Source organism: Balaenoptera acutorostrata, chromosome 5 (genome assembly GCF_949987535.1).
Source record: "Balaenoptera acutorostrata chromosome 5, mBalAcu1.1, whole genome shotgun sequence".
Lineage (NCBI taxonomy): Eukaryota > Metazoa > Chordata > Mammalia > Artiodactyla > Balaenopteridae > Balaenoptera > Balaenoptera acutorostrata.
The window spans coordinates 1,972,019-1,992,500 of NC_080068.1; the positions used below are offsets into that span (position 1 = coordinate 1,972,019).

Consider the following 20,482-nt stretch of genomic DNA (forward strand, 5'->3'; position numbering starts at 1 on the left):
CAGTGTCCTGGACTCGGCCCTCCCACCTCAGATGCTCAGGCCCAACACCTGGCCAGAGCACTAAGACCCTGCCAGCCACATGGCTCATAATAAAAGGAAGAAAGACAAAAAACAAAACAAAACAAAAAACAAAGACAGAACCCTAGGACAAATGGTAAAAGCAAACCTAAACAGACAAAATCCTAGAAAGAAGCATACACATACTCACAAAAAGGGAAAAAGGAAGAAAAAAAAAGATATAGAGCAACCAAACCAATAAAGAAATCTGCAATGATAATAAGTACTAAAAACTAATCTAAGATAAGCATAAAACCAGAAACAAATTCAACACAGAAAGCAAACCCCAGGCCTACAGTTGCTCCTAAAGTCCACCTCCTGAATTTGGGATGATTCGGTGTCTATTCAGGTATTCCACAGATGCAGGTACATCAGGTTGATTGTGGAGCTTTAATCCACTGCTCCTGAGGCTGCTGGGAGAGGTTTCCCTTTCTCTTCTCTGTTCACACAGCTCCCGGGGTTCAGCTTTGGATTTGGACCCGCCTCTGCGTGTACGTCGCCTGAGGGCATCTGTTCTTCGCTCACACAGGACGGGGTTAAAGGAGCAGATGATTCAGGGGCTCTGGCTCCCTCAGGCTGGGGGGAGGGAGCGGTACGGAGGGGGCGGGGCGAACTTGGGGCGGCAGAGGCCAGCGTGACGTTGCACCAGCCTGAGGCACACCGTGCATTCTACTGGGGAAGTTGTCCCTGGGTCGCGGGACCCTGGTAGTGGCGGGCTGCACCGGCTCCCGGGAGGGGCGGTGTGGATAGTGACCTGTGCTTGCACACAGGTTTCTTGGTGGCGGCAGCAGCAACCTTAACGTCTCATGCCTGTCTCTGGGGTCTGCGCTGATTGCCGCGGCTTGCGCCCGTCTCTGGAGCTCGTTTAGGCCGCGCTCTGAATCCCCTCTCCTTGCGCACCCCGAAACAATGGTCTTTGCCTCTTAGGCAGGTCCAGACTTTTTCTGGGACTCCCTGCCGGCTAGCTGTGGCACAGTAGCCCCCTTCAGGCTGTGTTCATGCAGCCAACCCCAGTCCTCTTCCTGTGATCTGACCTCCGAAGCCCGAGCCTCAGCTCCCAGTCCCCACCCATCCCGGCAGGTGAGCAGACAAGCCTCTCGGGCTGGTGAGTGCTGGTTGGCACCAATCCTCTGTGCGAGAATCTCTCCGCTTTGCCCTCCGCACCCCTGTGGCCGCGCTCTCCTCCGTGGCTCTGAAGCTTTCCCCCTCCGCCACCCGCAGTCTCTGCCTGCGAAGGGGCTCCTAGTGTGTGTAAACCTTTCCTCCTTCGCAGCTCCCTCCCAGAGATGCAGGTCCTGTCCCTATTCTTTTGTCTCTGTTTTTCCTTTTTCTTTTGCCCGACCCAGGTACGTGGGGAGTTTCTTGCCTTTTGGGAGGTCTGAGGTCTTCTGCCAGCGTTCAGTAGGTGTTCTGTAGGGAGTTGTTCCACTTGTAGGTTTATTTTTGTTGTATTTGTGAGGAGGGAGGTGATCTCGATGTCTTACTCTTCTGCCATCTTGAAGGTCCCCCCAGTATTGAATTCTTAAAGACTTAAGGCTACTTAAGTCTTTAAGCTAAGCTTAAGCTGCTGGGGGATGTCTGTGTTCTATCATTTCAGCTAAAAGTGGCTGGTTTAACAGTGAAAGAAACGTCAAAATTTTATAAGACTTGACCGTTTCCTTTAAAATCAGTTTAAAGACCTTGCATTTCATTAAGCAGTTTCCAAATTCAGAGATAAATGTATGAGAGTCCATACTGAATGGTCCTTTCTGGGATCAAAGTGCAGTGGAAGGAGAAAGAAACGGGTATGTCTGCTTGCTGAATTATGATTATTGTGGAACATGATAGCTTCTCTTTGAGTAACTATGCCATTTTGGTCCTTGTCCTCTTTGCATGGCCGTTCTCAGCAAATGTCTGTGTCCATCTGGTCACTTCATTTAGAGATCACCCTGTGACTCAAAGGAGAGATGAGAACTCACATTATCCACTGGAAGGATAATCTGACTCTTACCAAATTACAGGAGGCTGTCTGCCGTTGCCCATATTAAAGAGAAAATGCTCCCATGCTCCTTTCACATTACCATCAGATCATGAGCATAATTATTCCAGCCACAAAGGTTCAAACAATAGAAGAAATTTGAGATTAGTCTCTCATCTCAAAACTCTTCTAAAATTTCTGTTTAGATGTGTAGGAGAAGATAAATATCAGTATAAACCTCTGCAAGTACTTTAGATGACTTAGTGTTCAATTCACTTTATTTTTGTGTTTAAGTAAAAGAATCATCATGCCTGTCTTTACTGGATATTTTGCACTAGTTGCCATGGTAACAGATGCAGTCAAAGAGTTCTGTAGAGAATAGAAATAGAATTTTGCAATCATTTAAATATACTGGAATCAAAATCTGAACTAAATATAAATATTGTTGATAAAATCTTGAGAATTCCTTAATTAGACTTTTGATATTTGAAGGAAAACTTGATATAATTTACACTTCACATTTCCATCATATAATTTTGCTCTATATCATATTGAGTGATGATCAAAAACAAGTTGCTAGTGAAGGTGGCTACTTATGTTCACAGAGAAATGAGATTTTAGAAAAAAAAAATGGCAGTTGGGGAAATCAAACAATGTCAGATATGGTAAGGGTCCCCAAAAGTGATCTTTAAGATTGCATCTAAGGAAACAAAGAGCCAAGGGGGTGATGTCAGAAGGTAGTGGACAAACCCAGACCCTCTTTCCCCCCAGAGACCCTGACTCAGCAGCAATACATTGACTGATTCTCTTTGTGAGAAACCAGTTAAGAGGCTCCTGCAAACCAAGTGAGTGTGAAACCAGCCATGTCAAACCTTGTAGGAAAATTCATGGCCTCGCTGGCTGTAGTTGTCTGGCACAGCATACGACCATCGGGAGGAAACACCCAGCTCTTGGCTTTTCTCTCTAGGGAGAGAAAGAGAAGACTTGACTGTATTTTCAGGTTCTGAATTTTCAAAGGAACTGGGCTCTGTCTTGCCTGAATCTAAGCATTATAAATGGCACAGGTTGGGGGCTGCTGAGAATAAAGGTGAAGGTTTGGCCCAGCACACCCTCACCATAGACCCTCCCCTCCAGCTCAGTGTGGGAAACCCCCAACTCCCAGCTTCCCTTTGGGAAGGAAGGAGCAAGTTGGAGTGTAGATCCATTACTTTGGCTTTTCAAGGGGCTGGTTTCCGTCTTGCCTGCTTCAGAGCGCTGCTGGGACCTGGCACATGCTAGATGTCTGGGGGCTGCTGAGAACAGGAGGGAGATGACGGTTTGCTGCTGCTTCAGAGACCTGTGGTCCACCAGAGAGAAGCCAGGACAGCTGGGTGGCCACTCCCTTGTGGGGGCGAAGAAAAAAGTGGCATGTGCATGCGATGTTCCGGCCTTTTGTGGGGTACTGTGGGGACTGCCTCTGTCTTGCCTGACTTGGACCCAGCATACTCTATAAGCCTGGGGTCCACTGAGAATAAAAAAGAGCTCGGAGGCTTATTCTAGCTCTAGAGAACCTGCAATACTACAGACAGACACCGAAGGAGCAAGAGATTATGAGCTTTGGAAAAAAAGATACTGGCAAATCCTTCTAATTGGGAGTTCACACACACAAGTGCAAAGAAAACACATCTACGGAAAATGTTTGAGAGGCCTTTAGAATATGAAACCCGGCTGATTGGTGAAGGTCTATCCGTGTACAAAGTTGGTCCATAAAGACTGGGAGAGGTGGCTGTTTTTTAAAATGCACAGATCCCAGCATAAACTTATAAGACAAATGAAAAACAACCACAAAAATGTGTCCCAAGGAAAAAAATTAACCTCCATAAACCAACCTAAAAAAATGGAGATACATGGATTACCTGACAAAGAATTCAAAATAACTGTTACAAAAATGCTCAAAGAGCTCAGGAAAATGATGCATGAGCAAACTGAGAATATTAACAAAGAGGTAAAAAGTATAAAGAAAAGAACCAAACAAATTTTGGAGAAGAAGACTACAATGACAGAATTAAAAATTCACTAAAGGGAGCTAACATCAGACTTGGTCAAGCAGAAGAAAGAATCAGAAAACTCAAGACAAGTCATTTGAAAATATCGAGGATCAATAAAAAACAAAGAATGAAAAATGTGAAGAAAGCCTAAGGGGCTTATGAAGGAATACTGTCAAGGGGATCAATAAACACATTATGGGAGTTTCAGAAGGAGAAGAGAGAGAGAAAGGGTCAGAAAGTGTATTTAAAGAAATAATGGTCAAAATTGTTTCTAAATCTGGGGGTGGGGTGGGGAATGGACATCCAGATTCACGAAACACAAAGAATCTTAAATAGGAGGAACTCAAAATAAGTTTACAATGAAAAACATTACAATCAAATTGTCAAGTATCAAAGGCAAGGTGAGAATTTTTAAAACAGCAAGAGAAGTGTGCCCTGTCACATACACACGAGCACCCGTAAGACTCCTAGTAGATTTATCAGCAGAAACCTTGTAGGTCAGAGGGAGTGAGATGATGTATTCAAAGAGCTGAAAGAAAAAAAAAAAAAATACTGTCAACCAAGAATGATATATCTCCTTCAAAAATTGAGGAGAAATAAAGACTTTCCCAGATAAACTAAAGCTGAGAGAAATTATCAATACTATACCTGCCTTGCAGGAAATATTAAAGGAGGTCCTTCTTGTTAAAATGAAAGGATGCTAGACAGAAACACAAAAGCATATGTAAGTACAAAGCTCACTGGTAAAGGTACATATGAAGATAAATACACAATACTAAAATGCCGTAACAGTGACATGTAAGTCTCTTTTAATTCTGGTATAGAGGTTAAAATATAAAAGTATAAAAATAACTATACAAATATATTAATGGATACACAATATAAAAAATAATTTGTGGCATCTATAACATACAGTGTGAAGGGGGAAATAAAAGAGTAGAGAATAATTACGAAGAAAATAGAAAAGATTCAAATAAAATTAGAAATAAAAGGGAAGACATTATAACTAATGCCTCAGAAATTTAAAAATAAATGAGACTACTGTGAAAGAGTATATGCCGAAAACTGGATAACCTAGAAGAAATGGGTAAATTTCTAGAAACATACAATCTACTAAGTTTGTATCATGAATAAATAGAAAATCTGAATAGACCTATACTAGTAAGGAAAGTGAATCAGTAATCAGAAAACTCCCAATAAAGAAAAGCAAGTGACCAGACAGCTTCACTGGAGAATTTTATGAAACGTTTAAAGAAGAATTAATGACAATTCTCAAATTCTTCCAAAAAGCAGAAGAAGAGGGAACACTTCCAAACTCATTTTACAAGGCCAGAAATGCCAGACAAAGACACTACAAGAAAAGAAAACTACAGGCAAATATCCCAGATAAAGATAGATGCAAAAATCCTCAGCAAAATAATAGCAAACCAAATTCAACAGAAAGTTAAATGGATCATACACCATGACCAAGTGGGATTAATCTTTGAGATGCAAAGATGTTTCAGCCTATGGAAATCAATCGATGTGATATTATCACAATAATAGAATAAAGAATAAAAATCACATCATCATCTCAGTAGATGCAGAAAAAACATTTGACATAATTGAACACACTTTCATGACATAAACATTCAATAAACTAGGAATAGAAAGAAATTACCTCAACATAATGAAGTCCATATATGAACCCCATGGCTGACATCATACTCAGTGTTGAAACTGAAACATTTTCTTCTAAATTAGTAGCAAGACAAGGATGCCTACTCTTATCACCTTTATTCAACATAGTACTGAAAGGTCTAGCCAAAGAAATTAGGCAAGAAAAAGAAATAAAAGGCACCCAAATTGGAAAATAAGTAAAATTATCTCTGTTCACAGATGACTTGATCTTATATATAGAAAACTCAAAGAATTCCACAAAAAACTGTTAGAAATTTAGTAAATTTGCAGGATACAAAATCAATATACAAATACCAGTTGCATTTCTATACACTAACAATGAACAATCTGATAAGAAAATTAAGAAAAAGTCCCATTTACAACAGCATCAAAAAGAATAAAATATAATACTTAAGAATAAACTTATTCAAGGGGGTAAAAGACTTGTATGCTGAAAACTCCAAAAGATTGCTGAAAGAAATTAAAGAAGACACAATAAATGGAAAGACATCCCTTGTTCATGGATTAAAAGACTTAATATTGTAAAATGTCCATACTACACAAAGTGATCTAAAGATTCAGTGCAATCCCTATCAAAATCAAATCTTTTTTTTTTTTTTGCAGAAATAGAAAAACATTCCTAAAATTCATATGGAAATGCAAAGAATCAGAAATAGCTAAACCAATCTTGAGAAACAAGAACACAGCTGGAAGCCTTACACTCCCTGACTTCAAAGCATTTTAGAAAGGTATAGTAATCAAAACATTATGGCACTGGCATAAAGACACATTTATAGGCCAATGGAACAGAAGAGAGGTCCCAGAAATAAACCCATGCATGTACGTTTAAGTGAACTTTGACAAAGGCATCAAGACTCCACAGTGGGGAAATGATAGTGTTGAGATAACTGGATATCCATATGTAAAAGGACAAAATAGGACCCTTGTATTATACCATACACAGAAACCAACTAAAAATGGATTAACTATCTAAAAGCAAAATCTGAAACAGTAAGCCTTCTATAGGAAAACAGAGGGGATAAGCTTCAGGACTTTGGTCCTGGCAAGGATTTCTTGGCTATGACACTAAGAGCACAGGTGACAAAAGCAAAAGTAGACCAGTGGACTGCATTAAATTCAAAAGCTTTTGTGCAGCAAAGGAAACAGTCCACAGAGTGGAAAGGCAAACTATGGAGAGGAGGAACATATTTGGAAATGATATATCTGATAAAGGTAAATATGCAAAATATCTAACAACTCAATAGCAAAAACCTAATAACCTTATTAAAAAATTGGAAAAGGACTTGAATGGACATTTCTCGAAAGGCCAACAAATGGTCAGCAGGTTATGTGAAAAGATGCTCAATACCACTAATCATCGGGGAAATACAAATCAACACCACAATGAGATAGTGCCCCACACCAGTTAGGATGGCCATTAGAAAAAAGAAAAAAGGGACTTCCCTGGAGGTGCAGTGGTTAAGAATTGCCTGCCAATGCAGGGGACACGGGTTTGAGCCCTGGTCCGGGAAGATCCCACATGCCGCAGAGCAACTAAGCCCGTGCGCCACAACTACTGAAGCCCGTGAGCCACAACTACTGAAGCCTGCGTGCCTAGAGCCCATGCTCCCCAACAAGAGAAGCCACCACAATGAGAAGCCCGCGCACCGCAACGAAGAGTAGCCCCTGCTCGCCGCAACTAGAGAAAGCCCACACGCAGCAAAGAAGACCCAACGCAGCCAAAAATAAATAAATTTAAAATAAATAATTTTTTTAAAAAAAGAAAAAAATAACAAGTGTTGGTAAGGATGTGTAGAAATTCAAACTCTTGTGCACTGTTGATGGGAATACAAAATGTGCAGTCCCTATGTTAAACAGCGTGGAGTTTCCTCAAAAAGTTAAAAATAGAACCATCCCATGATTCAGCAATCCCACTCCTGGATATTTATCCAAAATAGTTAAAATCAGCATCTTGAAGAGATATTTGCACTCCCACATTCATTGTAGTGTTATTCACAATAGCCAAGAGAAGGAAACAACCTAAATGTCCATCCATGGATGAAGAGATAAGGACAATGTGGTCTATTACTCAGTGGAATATTATTCAGCCTTAAAGAAAAAAAAGAAGCTTTAATATGGATGAGGCTTGAGGGCGTCATGCTAAGTGAAATAAGCAAGTCACGGAACGACAAATACCGTAAGATTCCACTACATGAGGCATCTGAAGTAGTCACACCCACTGAAGTAGAAAAGAGAATGGCGGTCCCCAGGGGCTGGAGGTGGGGCGATGGAGAGTCTTCAGTGGGAAAAGTATCAGTCGTTCAAAATGAAAAAGTTCTAGAAATCTCCTGTACAACAATGTGTATGTACTTAACAATTCTATATTGTATACTTACAAATTTGTTATAAAGGTAGATTTCATACCATGTATTTTTTTTACATAATTGAAAAAAAAACCCCAAAACCTGCCCCTAGATAAGACACACACAAAAAACAAAAACTAAGTGAAGAACCTATGTTAGTAGGAAATGTTTTGCGGTATTTAAAATTTTAAATTTATAAGAACTTCTAATCTTACGGTTGATGTTGCTTCTTAAAAATTATTGCTTAAGATTAAATATAAATTTTGCATATTAGTATTAAAATAAAATTAGAGGCAGGCATGAATATGCTGATATATACATATAAATGCATAGAAATTTTAAGGTGGCTACTATATTATAATATAGTATATACAGCTGATCCTTGAACAATTCAGGGGGTTAGTGGCTCTGACCCCGCACCGTTGAAAATCCACATATAACTTTACAGTCTGCCCTCTGAATCCAAGGTTCTGCATCTGCAGATTTAACCAAGCTCGGATCCTGTGGTACTGTAGTACGCATTTAGTGAAAAACAATCTGCTAACAAGTGGACCTTCATAGTTCAAACCTAGGTGCTCAATGGTCAACTGTATTTAATGTATGTAATATCGTTTACATTTAACATGGCTAGTGTCCTCGTACATATATGAAGTTACTCAAGTATAAAGTCATTGTCCTATACTATGTTGCTCCAACTAGTTTTCTTACTAGTGTTTCATTCTTGGCATGGCCAAAGAATGGGGACTTAAGCTAAATCCTTTTATAGGCAAGGCAATACCTTAATAATGAAATAACTTTGATCTTTTTATCTGAATGATTTATTTCAGCGTCTTTAAAATGTTTATTTCAAAATACAATAAACTTCCCAAATTGGGTTAGTAATGCGACATTTGAGAGTAAGAAAGGTAGAAAATACTGTATCTTTGACTTACTAAAGAAATTTTTACTGATACTGATGAACTAAGGGACCCAACATGTCTCGTGTATATGAACTGTATTTTCGTGGGTACTCCGTAACTTTTGCTGCCATTTCGTTGTTTATGTTACTTCCCTTAACTTCCAAGATTTTTTGCTTGTTTGCTTATTTAAAAATCAAAATCAGTGCCACTAACCCCCTGAATTGTTCAAGGGTCAACTGTATTATAATACTAGATTATAATATACTAGCCACATTAAAAGTTTCCCCCCTAAAATCCAATTTTCTTAAATAAAATTATTAGAAGAAATTGAGTCCTTGTATTGGGACTTCCTTATTTTCTTTTTATAACCTCAGAGTGCTGAAACAACACTCTGAAACCTCCAGCAGGATCTGTAGAAATATTTGCTAGAGTAATATTAGCTTGTTGTAGGGTACAGTGCAAAGGGTGTAGAGCGGTGTTTCTCAAAACCACTATGCTCCCCCGAAAACGTGTTCAAAACAACAACAAAAAATCGCAAACCCTTTTAGATTAGAATAGTGAGCCAACAGAACCCAAATTTGCCCGTAATTGCCTACATCTTTTAATTGCTTTAAAAATTCCACACTTAAAACACTCTATTCTTGTTGTTGAGGTTAAGGAAGTTCAATCAACGTGTTTTAGGAGCAAATCCCACATTGAAGAAGAACTTATTTCTTATCCTTGGTAATCTCAGACAGCTAACATCCAATTCCACTTTGTTGCAGTTTTCATTGTTAGAGTTTTTAGCAAGATCTTTGGAACTAAAACTTGCCTCCTAAGTATTTTCATATACTGGTCCTAATTCTGACTTTAGTAATTGCTTTCATTTTCATAATACCGATGAATCAAATACATGGAAATAACTATCATCTCTTCCTTAAATTTTCCCATTACCCAGCCTAAGAATTCTGAATTATGTTTTCAAACCCTTCATTCTATATCTTTACCTTTTAAATGTAGGTTTCTCAGTATTATTCTTTTTTTTTTTTCGTTCCCACCACGTGGCTTGTGAGATCTTGGTTCCCCGACCAGAGATTGAACCTGGGCCATCGGCAGTGAGAATGTGGAGTCCTACCCACTGGACAGCCAGGGAATTTCCAGTATTATTCTTAAAGTGTGGTGTCTAGACATGGTGTGTGACTTTTTCTAACTAGAAAGGATTTTAGCCAGAATCTGACAATTCAGATTTCAGACCAATTTCAACCTGAACACTTGTGTTCTTTGGCAACATAGTGTTTACATTTTCTTTTTTTAAAAGGAGGGAAAAAAAACAAAGAATGCCTTTAGCTAGAGAATGACTCTCCAGTTACTACAGACACACCATTCTATACTACCCCCTTCCTGTCTGTTTCACTCACTCACATTTCCTTCTTGGCCCTCAGGGTATTTGAAGTTACAGCTCTGTTACCTAGACTTGATTCCATTTAAAACCCTCAAGTCTATTAGCTTTTGTGGTAACTGTAGCATACTAATAGCTTGCCCTAAAAGTGTTGCTTACTGAAAACCTGGGTGATTTTAAGGTGAATTTTGTTTAGCCTCATGTCTTTCATTCTGTGAGTATGCAGTTGATTGAAACCACGCGTCGGATATTGTCTTCATCCTTGTTAAATTTTACCTTGGATTTTGGCTTATTTGCCCAAGCCCATAAAATTGAAATATTGATTCTGTTATCTATTATATAAATATCTGAAACTTTGAAGCATTTGTCATTTATGTATTCATCCAAATTGACTGAAACGCTGAACACAGTGGGGCTATGTATGGAATCAGTGCTGTAACAAAAGTTTCCCTTCAGCTCAGTATTTGCATGTTAATTAATAACCAATACTCTTTGGGTGTGACTGATATTTTAATTATAAGCCTATCTAATTCTGATAGCCATAACTCTCCATTTAATCCACAAGCATAATATGAGCTATTTTGTCAAACACTGATGATACTCAAGATATCTGTTCACTATAGACCTTAAATGGGTTAATTGAGTAACTCTATTAAAAATAAAAGACGTGACCATAGGGGACCACTTGCTCTTCCTCTTGCTTTATCAATTCACATTATATGCCTGTGTGCACATATGGGTAATAAATAAGATGTATTAGTAGAACACTTTAGTACTGACATTTACCATTTGTAAGGGAACGAAAATGTATGGAAATACCAATTACATTTTAAAATTTAAAGGCATCGTTTTCCAAGCAGAAAATAATCAGAAGGATATGATTCTATTAATAATATATGCATTAACCTGACTCTATTTTTCACATTTGAAAGTAATTTCAAAATGTCAATGAGAACACTGAGGCATAGCTTAGCTTTGCTTTTCGTTGATTAAAATGCTGCCACAAATCCAATTTATTTAAGCCTCAGTTTACTTTTTAATAAATTATACAGAAATATTTAACTGAATTTCTCTAAATTTTATAATATTGTCAAGTGATTTGTTTCTTCATAATAAAACATTGCTTATCTGAATACTGCTCTTCAGTGTTTTTCTGATTTAGTGCATATACACATGTATTGAAGATTTGAGTATCCAGACTGTAGTCTTGGCTCTTTTGGGGCTGACAAACTATGCTAATTTAGACAAGTTATTTAATCTCTCTGAGTCTTTGCTTCTAAAATAAACAGCTTGGAATACAGTAAGTGATTTTTAAGGTCCATTCCAATGCCAATCCTTTGAAAATTTTAAGCTGTTAAAAATGCTTTTAGTTATATGCTTTCATAAATACTTGTTCAGTTTTTAAGAAACTGAGAAATCGCTAGAAATACAGTTTAATGTGAATCTTGTTAATATTATTGAAGAATTAGTTTTATTTAAAATGACATATTACCCATATAGAAAAAATCCTCATGAAATCAAACAAATCAAACCACACTTCTGTAAAATATTTTAACTGCAATCATTTATAAATAGGTAATTATTGCATTTTAATAAGAAAGAGAAAAACATACTGTGAGACTTCATATAAAATGTTCATAATTACTTCAGACATCTGATTTTAATGATTCTAAAAATATTTCCCACTGACTTGACTCGTGACTTCAAGGAACTGACAATTTCTGAATATAAATTTTTCTTTTATTTTAAACCCAAGAAGTTATAGTGTTAAACATCAAATTTTACTAAAACTAAGCGAGCAAAGGAATGTCTAAGAAAATATTCATATTGACTTTGTTCAAATGTTTCCTATTTTTTTTTTACATGAAGCAAATGGTGTGGTTTTTGATTGTATTAAAAAATCAATATATGAGCAAAACTCATGTTTTTTAGCTAAAGGATGAGTAAGAAGTGTTAAGTTGATAGAATTAAATTCTCTAAAAATATTTATTTGTATGACACAACTTGTTAATTTTCCCTTCCCCCTTAATTTGCAGGGACCATTTCTGTAGCTGCAGTTTTTTGGTTTTTGGGTTTTTTTTCCATCAGGGAAAATAATGCACTTCTTTTTAAATTAAAAGAAAAACCTAAAGAATAGTCTTAGTTTTATGACATAAACTTTCATTAGCAAAACTGATTTAAAAAGACTTAGAAGAGGTCTAGGGGTTTTTATCATACATGACAATTATACTTAACATACTGAACACTTTCTAGGTTTTCTTGGTTTTTTTTTTTTTTTTTTCTTTCATTTTTGCATTGCTATTGTTGGCAACTGAAGTGAAAAAGTAGTATCAAAACTATGAAATAAGAGCCAAGTTTCAAAGCACTTTGTTATTATGATACTGTTTTTATTTATGTTTTATAGCATGTTCTCAGCTTATACCCTCAAAAATGAATTTACATATTGGAATATAAATACAATGTTTCCTTGGTATGTATGCTGTTGGACTACCACCTTCCAAAGTCTTGTGTTAGTGTTAGCAATTAAAGCCCCTGAAATGAGGACAACATGGATTTATGTCTTAAGTATTGTACTCTCTTCTAAGTAACCTAAATCAAATACTATTCAAGTATGTTGAGGAGATAAGTAATGTTCTACTTCAAAATTTTCATTACAAGGAGTGGTTTTTACTGGGGGAATCACATTAAAACAAAACCACTTCTAGTGTTGGACAAAGGCATAAAAGAAGATTTAGATCTTCTATTTGCCAGTGTAATTTATTCTTCAGATTTTTATCCTACCAGTCAGAGGAATATTTGTGCCTTTGTCTGTAAAGCTAATATCCCCATCATGGCCTTTGACAGCCTCTCTTTCTAATTATCAAAGATGTTGCTCTAAAATTGATACCCTAATTATATCTTTAGTCTTTCTGTCTCCACAGGCTACTTCTCCCTGGCCTTCAATCTATGTTTAGATGTTCCGCAATGTTGTAAAGTCCTTCTTGGGACAGTACTTTCCTTAATCTTCATTTTTTCTTCTTCCTTTCCTTTAGCTGATAAATTTATAAATTTGCTTCCTAAGGCCCCTTTTTCCATTCCAGCCACTCTCTCCTTCATTCTTTCAAATCTGACCTCCCTTAGAACTTTGAAAATAACCTTCCTAAAAAGAGTCACTTAATGCCATTCTTGCCATGTTGAACTGTTTTGTGTGTGTTTTCATGCTTTGTGTAAATGATGCCATGTTTAATACCACTGTGCAAATTCTTTTGGTACGTTTTCCTCCCTTGGTTCATGAAATCCCAATGCTTTCTCACGTTTCTCTTATTTTGCTAACCATTTGGTTCTTTTCTTCGCTGACCTCTTCACTTCTCTCCAGGACTGTGTACCAAGGCCACACGCTTTTCTCCTCCTACAACTTGTTTTGTAAGAGTTTCACAAAAGTAATTTTATAATCTTTGATGTTTAAATACCATTCATATTTAATATACATAGTAAAGAAAACTATAGAAAGATGAAGTTTTCCAAGTAAATATTGTATAATTTAGCTTCATCCAGAGAGATGCAGGGCTGTGAAGACTTCTAGTGAAGCACAACACAGAAAGTGACAAGAGACACGCAATTCAAAATATTAAGATTTCCTCGATTCAATTTGACTATATGTTGTTTATGTTGGAAATAACATCTGAATAGAAGATGAACAACAGATGCACTCTACTTGGGGGAACCTTACTACAGAAAATTGAAATTCCAGTGTATGCTTGTGGATTTTTAAAATTTTGATCTCAAATAAGTGACTATAACTCAGAAGCACAGACAAATTTGTGTAGCGATGGCATATCTATAAACAGCAAAGAATAACAGAATGAAACCTATGTGGAATTCTTTTTTTTTTTTTTGGCTTTTAATTATTTTTATTGGAATACAATTGATTTACTTTATAATTTGCTTTATAACTGTGTTAGTTTCTGCCGTACAATGAAGCGATTCAGCTATATGTATACATACCCCCCCTCCCTCTTGGATCTCCCTCCCACCCCCTCCCATCCCACCCACCTAGGTCATCACAGAGCACCAAGCTGAGCTCCCTGTGCTATACAGCAGGTTCCCACTAGCTATCTATCTTACACATGGTAGTATATGTATGTCCACCCTAATCTCTCAGTTCATTCCACCCTCCCCTTCCCCCGCTGTGTCCACATGTCCGTTCTCTACGTCTACATCTCTATTCCTGCCCTGCAAATAGGTTCATCTGTACCATTTTTCTAGATTCCACATATATGCGTTAATATACAATATTTGTTTTTCTCTTTCTGACTTACTTCACTCTGTATGATAGACTCTAGGTCCATCCACATCTCTACAAATGACCTATTTCTTTCCTCTATATAGCTGAGTAATATTTGTATATACGTACTACGTCTTCTTTATCCATCCTTCTGTCGATGGACTTTTAGGTTGCTTCCGTGTCTTGGCTATTGTAAATAGTGCTACAGTGAACATTGGGGTACATGTATCTTTTTGAATTATGGTTTTCTCAGGGAGGTATCACCTCACACCGGTCAGAATGGCCATCATCAAAATATCTACAAACAATAAATGCTGGAGAGGGTGTGGAGAAAAGGAAACCGTCTTGCACTGTTGGTGGGAATGTAAATTGATGCAGCCACTATGGAGTACAGTATGGAGGTTCCTTAAAAAACTAAAAATAGAATTACCGTATGACCCAGCAATCCCACTACTGTGGAATTCTTTTTTGCCTGATAAAAGTAGTTGTTTCCAGGGACAGTGTGAATTTCTGCTGACATCTAGAATGAAGCGATGGGCCCTGCTATGAGTTCCACAGGAAGGCTAAAGAATCAGGAAAAATGATGAAATTCTAAAAGGAAGGGCAATTCTCTTTTGTCTTAAATACACGTTTTTATAGAATGTCAACCAAATGGCTTAGAAAATATAGGTTATTTATTCACAGGTTATTAATGACTCTCTAATCTTCACATTCAGGAGGCTCTAGGTCAAGGTTTTTCACCCACAGATAGAATTACCTTCTTATTAGTTGTTATACTATCTCAGACATTGTAATTTTCCTAGAAAGAAAAGAGAGGTTTTCATGAAAAGTGTCTCTATTAATGTTCAAAGTGAAAGTGAGATCTAAAAATTATTATAATGGGAAGTGGGGCTCCAACAACTTTATAAACTTACCCCTGGGCTAAAGTCATATCAGCCATTCAGGAATCTCTGTTTAGAACCTTTGGACATCATTCGTATTTGGAAATCATTTAGAACTCCCATGCTAGCAAAAACTGTTCTGCTGACATTGTGAGAAGGTATTCGATATTTTATTAGAAATTAGTGGGTAAATAAGGTTTTTTTGTTTTTGTTTTTTTGTTTGCTTTGTGTGTTTTTTTTTTTTTTTTGGAAAGTGAACTGTGTAAGAGTTAATAGACTAAGCAGTAAGGAATGTCTGCCAGACAGCACCAATATTTTCTTAACTCTTGAAAACCTGTATATGTCTCATAAGGATAATAACCATTTCCTTTAAAAAGTCACTTTTTCCCAACAGGAAAAAGGCTTATTTAGCTGGTAGAGAAATTAATGCCTGTATTACTGTATATGAGGAAAAAATAAAATTAAATTACAATGACTGTTGGCTTCTTTCACAAGAAAAGCGGCCATTGTTTTCTTAGATATAATTATATCGTGTGTGTTTACTTTATATAGAACTTCTCCCCAACAGTACTAGACAATGGGTATATTTCCTCTCTAAGGAAATATTAAAATTATTTTCTATGAAATATTAGTCAAATTGATATCCCTATGACTAATATCATATCAAAGTATGGGAAGGGAATTGAAGAGCCATGTTCAAAGAGCCTTGACTCCTTAAGAAACACAAGATAATCAGTGTTGTCTTGACCAAGCTGTGATTTATCTCCTCTTAACAAAGTGTCACTTATCTCTTCATCAAAATGTGATGGCAGATGCCATCCTGAAGAAATTCACTTCATTTTATCATACTTCCTGAAAGAGTAGTTTCCTTGATTTAATATGTAAACTTAGAAAGTACAGTGTTCCTTGGCTTAGCTGTGGTGGAGACTTAGATTTGCGGAGAGGTAAGAAAGGAAATTGTGATGATCCTGAGAAAGACTTAGAACTTTTACCTAGGGCCATCTTGGAACTTGCCATCTTGGAAACAGAGATTGGAAACCACTGTCCCAGCCCTTCATTTTCCTTCTTCATCACATCATTGTCTTCTCTCAGGACAAGAACTCAGACTAGTATTACAAATGATAGAAAAGTATGTGGTTTACTTAAAAGGCCAGAATGGTTTGCTTGTGTTCCCTCTTCTACTGTGCTAAAACATGCTCAAATTTAGACACTGCTTATGAGTGTAGCGATCATCATTGCCTGGCGCTCATTTTTGAAGTCCGCACAATGAGGCTGATTGAATCCATTCGATCAGTATGTGACTTGCAGTTTTCAGACAGTTGCCCAAATTTTCTGGATGCTTTTGATGTAGAATAATGTCTGTAATTTGAATTGCTGAAATACGGAATATTAATAAGAAGTTCTATTTTTGGTACATGGGATTATTATTAACCCAGGAAAAAAATCCCTGTTTTTTTTTTTCATTTTAGTCTATTTGTAAATATATTCTAAGAAACAAGTGGTCAAGAGGCTGAAGACTGTAGTGTGCTTTCCAGTGTCTCAGACCATTAACTTGCAGATTAGGTGAAATTAAACATTGTCACTTAAACTGTCTTGGCAATAAAATAATGATAAATTATCATTCAGGCTCTTGGATGGGAAACCTAGGGGAGAATTTCACTTTGCCTTTGTGTTGCTTTCCTGCAGGTTACTTTTTTGATTGCTGTGGTTTTGGAGAACAGGATTTCTAGGCATCACCTATTTAGTTATTTAGTGCAGACTAATAACTTTTCTGATATTGTCAATAGAAATTAAACACAAATCCCTTGAACTGTCTCTCAGTACAAAATGTAGTCTGATTTTCCCTATTCTTTTTTTGAAGGCAGCTAGAAAGTTCAAATCAATAAATGCCTTGTCCTAATGGATGATAGTTTTCAACATAACAGAATTATATTGTTTGTGAATTACTGTACTTGCACACCTTTGGCCAAATCTGTTCAAACAAATATTGTTGAACAGATATGGTTATGAATACATTTCACTAACTTTGTTAAGAAAGTGAGCAGTAAACTAACACCTGGGAGACAAATGAATTAACCCATTGTGAAAAAAATGTATAACTTTCAAAAATTCTGACCTATGAAAAAATTCCTTTCAGTTTTATGCAAATCAGCAATGCGTATTTTCAGATCTTAGATAATTTGTAGATTTTATTAATCCACAATTATATCATAAACTCCTGCTCAGTTAAAATGCCGTGTTATAATATGTGTGAAGCCTGATTATTAACAGTGACTGATTTAACTTAATAGAAGCTTGTACTTTGTAGGTCTAGATTAACATGTCAGAACTTGCTTATCTTCCAAGTGAGACAAAAACCACTGACAGAGATGGAGTAACTTAATCAAAACACTATATAGCTGTGTGCATTTTTTTCCTAGATTGCTTGTTAAAAGCCTTTACTCTTTACAAAGAATATTCTATTCATACATTGAGAAATACATTTAAACTAATGGGAAAGCATTTATGAATGAAATAGGACATTTTCCTTCACTTAGTGAATATTAGCTTTGACATGACTCACGTCATTTAAATGTCCTCTCAAAACTGTAGTCTTTAAAGAGAAGTTATCTTGAGTTTAATTTGTATTTTTCCATTTACTTCATTGCTATTTTTTGGATTTTCTCTGAAGAGTATCCATATTTATGAAACATTTTATGTAATATTTTAATGATCCAAAATTGATAGTTCAAACTTGGAATAATTGACATATTTAATGGATGATTTTATTTAAAAAATTGTGTAACTTCATTTTGAAATCTATCAGCCTATGATTTTGTTCCAAAACATTTTGATATTGTTACCAAACTCAGGTTCAGCTGCTTACCACTCAAAAGCCAATAGTTAGAGAGGCAAGTGTTGGTAGTAAGAAAACTGCTTTAATCAGAAAAGCCAGCAACCTGGTGAGAAGAATGAAGAATTCTCATTCTCTTGTCCTGAGACCAACTCCGAAGATTCTGCTCAGTCGTGATAGGTTTTCAAGGGAAAAATGGGGAAAGAATCTCAGTGAATTATCGAGGCAGGAGGTTGGATTCTGCTTCATCCTTCATGGCATGCAGACTGGCTGACGTTCTTCCGACGTTATCTTGCCCGCGTGATCTGCCTGCAGGATTGCTTAGGGCAGCTGTTGGGGGTGGAGAGCTACACATTTTTACCTGCTGAATTCTTCATTCTTCCTCCTTTTAAACTAGGAAAAGAATCAACACGTTGGGCAAGGCGTGGTGTACATTCAGGAGAGCATAAGTCAGGAGTTAAGTTACATTGCTTAGTGATCTCGTTCCTATAATTAGGTTTTTAAGGTTAGAGGGGGACAGAAATGGGTCAATAGGAAATGGGCAAAGAGCTGCTTTCAATTCCCCACTGTCAAACATCATTCCATTTCTATGGGATCAGGGGCGAAGGTCCATCTTCTGCAACTTCTTCATGCTGACATGGGGCACTGTATTCTCAGAGTGGAAGATGTCGACATGAGTATATAACATCTCTTTCCTGACAATTTTAGTTGCCCACTTACATATGCAGGCAGAGCAAGCTACAATTATTTTGATGCCCACAAAGACATAGATTATTATGAGCAATCGTGTTAATCCCATTCTCTTGAGGCCAGTTCTTGGAATCGTGCTGGCCATAGACTCAGTACTGCTCAAGTTGGAGTAGCTCATGTCATGGCTTCAGTCTGGCTTTTTCCCGCTGGTGGCAGTTACAGTATCTGTAAAACAACTCGGGAAGGTGCGTCAGACACTGAGTCTGTGACTCTGTTTTCCTGACCGTTAACTGCTCGAGGCCACTCTTTGTGACTCAGGGAGGCCTGGGAGACTTCAGCTTTCCTACCACCAGAGGCAGGAGACGTGCAGGGGCCTTTGTACTTGGCGGTGGGTTGGGGGGATGAGCTACAGGGTTCTGCTTGGTTCCAATATCACTTGTTTTTTTGTGGGAATTCACATTACAAACAGATCTTGAAGTTTAATAATATTTCATGGTATATACTCAGAGACAAATATTGTAGCATCTTCCAATTTGGTAGAGAACATGAGGGCAGAATATAGGAGAATAAAACAGTATAAATATCTTCTCCAGTAGGCAAAGAGGCAGATAAATAAAAAATGGTCGTATTCTTTCTAACCAATTCCAGAATATTCACTTAGCATACATTAATTATGAACCTATATGTGCAAGATATTGGGCCATTCACTACGGTCACGAGGTTAACATTTCCCTAGTTGGTGTCCTGATGGAGCTTTCACCCTCATAGATGTATTTTCATGGCAGAGAGGAAGCCTGATTGACTAGATAAAGAAGGTTTAAATCTATAATCTCAAGAAGGGGCATTGTTTAGAAGTAGGTTTAAGAGTCGTTTAGGTACATTATTAAAGGATCAACATATTATTAATGGGTAAGAAACTTTTATAAATTTGGGGTGAAAATACCTTTGGGGAAGGACATCTGGGTCTTTTCGTAGCCCAGACAACAGGGCTGACATGGCCCATGGGCTGTCTCAGCACTGCAGCCCCTATTCACTTGGGGACAATAAAAAAAATGCAGCCAATGTCTGAGCACCTCTCCCTGTTACGTGTATTCTAAACCCCAGCGATGTAAGCCTACTCCATACTTCATTTACTCTTGACCGTGAATTTTCACCAAAATACAGTGCTGTCACATATATGTAAAGCTACTCTTCTCCCTAGGGCAGCATTTTAAGCAAATTTGGATTTATATTATGTCTGCTTATTGGATTTATTCTTGCTTTTTCTATGATAAAGGTTATATTTTTTAAATTCCTTAGAGTAAAAAAAAAGACAAAAAGTCCCAAAGCCTCATGAACCTTCAAAGGAAGTTTTCAAGTTCAAGTTTCCATTTCAGACTTCCTGTATTAGGATAATAAAAGGGGTTATTCACAGTCACCTACCCCAAGAGGGGTGGAAGTCACTTGAGAAAACTGTGAATAGAAAAGTAAGCAG

General features: G+C 37.2%; 1 protein-coding gene across 10 annotated transcripts in view; it reads left to right on the plus strand.

Annotated features, from left to right (window-relative positions):
• Positions 1–20,482, plus strand: part of GRIA2 (glutamate ionotropic receptor AMPA type subunit 2) — a 164,772-nt gene that overhangs the window by 139,032 nt on the left and 5,258 nt on the right. The window lies entirely within an intron of this gene.